The following is a 5,679-nucleotide window of genomic DNA, read 5'->3' as shown; positions in this document are numbered from 1 at the left end:
GTTGAGGTCATGAATGTATTTCCTTTCTAAGCACAGGAAGAAAGGGGCAAACTTAGCACAAGAAACAAATCACTGATCCATCTCACTTGGCATGTTGCCTCTTCCAGAGCTCAGGTTTCAGGAGAAAGTAAAAATGTCCATAATTCTCCTGTCCAATTATGCAATATGATAGCAGGGCAATCAGAGGGGAGGGGAGCAGAATTCCTTGATGATTGCAGAGAATCTGTTTGCCTCTGGAAGCACTTAAACGTGTCCCCTTTAACTTGTTTACCATTATAAATGCTCATTTACAAGGATCTAAAGCAAGGAACATATCACCCTTTATGCCTGAATTCAGAGGTGATGGGCCAAATTTTCTACTGGCATAACTCCACTGACTTATGGTAGATGAGAATTTGTTCTGAAGTAAATGGTTGTTTAAATTTCACATCACTGAGTTGACATAAGGTTATGTGGATCTTGTACTACAGAGACAGAAGAGGGTAGCATGAAGAAATCTAACACAATGAGGCTGTAAGGTAAAATAGACCCTTCTGCACACGAAAGTGGTGTAGTGTAACACTTGTAAATCTGAACAGTAAGTTCTCTTTAGCTATAATCAAACTCTTACAGACCTCTAATCCCTTCATAGTAAAACGTTTCTTTCTGAAAGGAGTTTGATGCAGTAGATAGGATGTTCTTTATTGTAAACAGAAAGCTGTGTTTTGTGTTCTTCAAATTTACTTGGTAAAATATTCAGGGTAATAGTGAGAGCTGAGCACAATCCGACAGCTGAACTACAGATGGTTAAATAAATACAAAGGTATTTGCTCTTCCAGAAAGCCAGCAAAACTAAGAGTTGAGCAGTGATCCTATACATGGGAAATATGCTATTTTCAGCAAAGTAGGTGTAGGAGCAAGGATAAGCCAAAAGCTTTTGTACCTACTATATAGGCACTGGGAAAATCCCAAAATAGTGTTGTCAGAGCAAGGATAAGAGTGCAATGTATGAAAAGATACAGGCAATGCAAATGATCCCCTGGGAGAGGAAGCTTGAAAAATGTTTTGTCAGTTAACTGGACTCTGAGCCAAAGCACATGCCAAAATAGAACAACCTTCCTGAAGATGAAGTGGTCAGTGCCCGAGCTGCTAGCCACTTGATTGAATTCAAGAGATGGAACAGGAAGTAAACAGAGGAGAGTAGGAGCTAAGTAAGTGTACAACAACAGAGAACAGTTTGAGGCAGCGTATAGTGCATACCTGAGAGGGGCTGTCTCTTTTCTAAGATATTCAGGCCATCAGCTGAAGGTGAGTGCACACTGTATTGAGGAGAGTACGATGGACAATCACTTTTTGGACAATAAATATAAAACATTGGATTACTAAAATCTGATACCCAATTATATTCCCTTTCTAAAATGCTGGTGCTGGCATCCTGCTTTAGACAGAGTAACTGATGCAGAAATGACATTGCCCTCAGCTAGACAAGTACAGCAACAGTTCTTCACTGTCTGGCTAGTGTCTGTAAATTTGTCTGGACAGCTAACTGTACAGTTAGGACTCCTCCCCTTCTTGGTCCTGCCATATATGACTTGGATTGGAGCCCAAAGTGAGGCTGGACCTAGATTTTGGGAAACTACCTGTCCTGAGATTGTCTCTTGAGCCTTTCTTGCACTCATTCCTTTCAGGGAAAGTTTCCCCAGGGAGTATCTCTTGGAAATGTACACAGCGTCTTAAGGGAATTCTACAACTTCCTTATGATAAACTCAGGGACAGGAGGAAGTCATCACGAAAAAGAAATCAATAGAGTGCGAGAGAAGTGGTGTGGGTGTGCGGAGGGAGATAAGACAGTGTTTCTTTGTAGGCAAATGGCTTAGCTAAGGCTTATCACTTGCCCATTCATTCTTCTACGCAGCTACAAGGAATGGGGTGGGGAGACACCAAGCCAATGCAGAATGGCCCAAACCCCTTCATCCCATTTAAGCCCCAGGTAAGAGCTGTGCCAGGAGTTTTAACCAGCTGATTGACCATGTGAGAGCAGGGCCGGCGCAACCCATTAGGCTACCTACGTGGTCACCTAGGGCGCTACAATTTGGGGGGCGGCGACTGCGGCGGTATTTCAGCAGCGGGACCTTCTGCCGCCTCTGTGGGGGGTGGCATTTCGGGGCGGGACCTTCCGCTACCTAGGGCAGCAGAAAAGCTGGCGGCGCTCCTGTGTGACAGTGCCATCTAACGCGAACCCCCAGACAGGTACACCTTTTGTGCTGCAACAAAGCCATCTCCGCAATGATACAATGTCCATTGGCTTCAGTAGGAGTTGTACTTGCTTAAACCAGAGGATGATTTAGTCCTGTCTTAGCACTGCCATGAGTAGAAGTGTATTTTAAGGAACATGCCTAGAGGCTCAATTTTGTGTTGAATTTTGCTTGCATTCCTCTTGCCACAAGACACTGTGAGGTCTATTAGCATGTATAAAAGCTACTTTGCATCTTTGTCATTTATTTTTAATGCTCCCTGGGGAAGAAGAAATTAAATGGTGTAAACTTGATCATTTTACAATCTGTGCCTTGCCATACTTTTTATTGGTAACTGATTGGATGCAACAGCATTCAGATAAATCCCAGTCTCTGAAAAACCCTGAATTACCGAAATGCAATTATGTATCTTTACCCAAAGCAGGTAGAGAAAACTGTTTTAAACAATAGTTTTCAATATGATATAATGCAACTCTCAAAGTTATTTGCTACAAAGGATTAGGATTTCATCATCACCCTGGCTTTATTTTTTGGTAATAGAACTAATGTAGGAGGGTTTAGGCTGTAGACCTGTCAGTTTCATTGTATAATGAGCAATGTTTATAAATAGATCATTGGCTTTGTTGCAACTTCTCTTCCCTATACCATCATACTCATCAAATTAAAATGTTCCCCTCGGTTTCACAACCTTAGTCCGTGTAAGACTGTAATCCTTTGGATTTACTTCCTAAAGAACTATAGCAGATCCAGAACACTGCAGTACAATCTGTCAGCTCTTCAAATTCCTATGACCTCATAGCTTGCGATCCTGGTGACATCAGTGTCGATAAAGTTTTCATTTCAATCACTTCCTCTCTAAAATATACCACTACTGCACTGGCCTTTCATGGCCATGGCCCTGTTTCTAAAGTTAATGCTACTTTCCACCACAATCAATCGCACCCCCAGCCATCATGTACATTCTATTTCTTGGGCATCAGAGCACTACATACCTCAGAAATAGACTGGAGAGGACAGGAGGTGGAACCTTTATTTGTAGAACAGGCATTCCCAGCCTTATGATGTGAAATACTAACCCTCTACTGGGGGGAACTGTTGATTCCAACCAGTTGTATTTTCCTAAGCACTTTGTGAGCCATTTAAATGATACACAAACTATTTTAATCAGTGCCTTAAAGTGATACAAAAATGTGTCTAGTAGTGGCTATGCCAACACCACCAAAGTTTGCGGATAAGTGTACAAAGAAAGGAATTCTCGTTTGATGGGCGTTTTACGTGTTATATAATAAGCTACTAGCATGTAAAGTATTAGGAAATGAGCTGTAATTAGTAAAGCCCAGGTCACTAGTTGGCTGAAGGCAGCTAATGAGAATCAGAGCCTTGCTTAGCAGCGGCAGCTGATTCAAGTCCAGCCCAAATCATTAATGACCACAAATTGTTGCCATGCCATGACTTTGGCCTGTGTGAAATGAGTTTGAGTCAGTTCCCCAATGAGTAAGTGGCTATGTCACAAACCACTATCAGAACCGGTACTAACTGGCCTGGTTGGCAGTCTTGACAGAGGCCCAAGAATGAATGAGCACACAGAGAGAACTTTCCTCCGATCGCTAAAGGTCAGAGTTGAGAAACTGGCAGAGCAACTTCTGCTCTGCCTGATACTGAGTAGATCAATTCAGGGACTGACTTTCTTTCATGTTGGTGTAAATCAGGAATAACAGAATGGAAACCAGTGAAGCTACCCCAGTGTAATAATGGGAGAGGAGGTTCTGGCCCACAGGTTCCAGAGTTGTCAATGCAGCTCCTTCCATAACTACTAAGTTGCAAGGACACTTTAAAACAAATCCACAATCCATTATTATATCAACTTGTGCCTTTAGGTTTGTACATTTTGGGGGGTAGGAGGTCTATTTGTTCAGCACTTTTTTATGTCTTGTGAAGCTCCAATGCTTTATAAATAAAGTGCCCCAAACCAGTATAGCAACTGTGTGTGTGCATGGTTTTGTTTTGTTTTCAAGTAAGCCAGGGTCCATTTGCAGCGAGAGCATACTGAAACCTGAAACATAACTCATAGTCAGGTGACCAGCGCGGCACAAGAAGGCACGGGTGTGGATTGCCAATAGCATCACTGGCTGATGAGATAATGCATCTAAACACATAGTAACCTATGTACTACGTGTATTCATCAGAAGCTACATGCAATCCAAAGATTTTACATACTAGTTTTGTAACCAATTATTTTTGCATCTGTGCTCTGACCTGAGAGCTGATGTAATATTTATAATGCTGTATCAGATGAGAATTATACAAAGGCAACATAATTTAATGACTCAGCACCATAAAAGATACGGTTTGGTTATTTGTCATTTCTTGGAATTCCCATCCTTGCTTCGCTGACCTCCACGGTGCTGAAAATGATAAACAGGGACAGGGAAGGCAAACGCAAGTTGTTAATGAACGGAAAGTAATACAGGTTCTGAAGCTTTTACAAAACATTGGTAAGATCAACCCTAGAGTTTTAAATAATGAGTTCTCACTAGCCAGATTGTCTTCTGGCACACAGGAAATCCAAAATGAAACTCAAGCTGACTTGTACAATGGAGTTTACTTGGGGTGTGTCCATTGGCCAAAAAAAAAAAAAAATCTCAAGGAAAAGTACCCAATGGCATTCAGGTCCAACATCCCAGCTAGATACCGGTATATTCTCCCCCTGGCAGGGCTGGTGTTCGGGTATCGCACCCATTCTCCATTCTGAGCAGCAATTAGGCCCAGGATGAAGTATCTTGTGTGTTTTCTGTAGTTCCATTCCCAATATTTGGGGGAAAGAGAGAGAAAGTATCATGGAGGAAGGGAAGAGGAGGTGCTGAGAGGGAGAAGAGAAGAAAAAAGGGCAGAAGAGATAGGGATGCTAAAGGACAAAGAGAAAAGAGATGATTTCTTCACCTATTTCTCCCCCCTCTTCTCTCTCTTTGTCTTTTTATTTTCATGGCCAAAAGAAGAGAAAAGCCAGTGCACTCTTCCTCCCCATCCATTTTGATGTGAGACATGTTGGCGAGCATGTGGTTACTAATAAATAATTGATGGCACTATAGGATGAATTTTAGCTTACTCCAAGGAATCAGGGAGGGACTCAATGGCAGATCATTTGTAAAGAAGCCAATGGATTGTTCCTCACCTACAGGGAGGTAGGTGGAAGGGCTGCATGTGAAAGAATTGAAACTCTGGAAGAGAGGCAGGAAGCAAACAATGTGAGCCAACTATACCGGACATTTAAGCTAGACCCCAGTCCTCTACACAGCTCAAATTCCATCTTTGTCTCCTTTATTTACTCAAACTCTGTCCAGCACACAGACAACTAGTGGTTGAATAATATACTGCAGGTAAGCCTCTAATGCAGTTCTCTCTACTAAACCCTACCCCAGCCTAAATCCTCCCAGTTCTTCCTTGT

Source organism: Malaclemys terrapin, chromosome 19 (assembly GCF_027887155.1).
Source record: "Malaclemys terrapin pileata isolate rMalTer1 chromosome 19, rMalTer1.hap1, whole genome shotgun sequence".
Lineage (NCBI taxonomy): Eukaryota > Metazoa > Chordata > Testudines > Emydidae > Malaclemys > Malaclemys terrapin.
The sequence above is the reverse complement of the archived record's forward strand: the minus strand, read 5'-3'. Positions refer to the sequence as shown.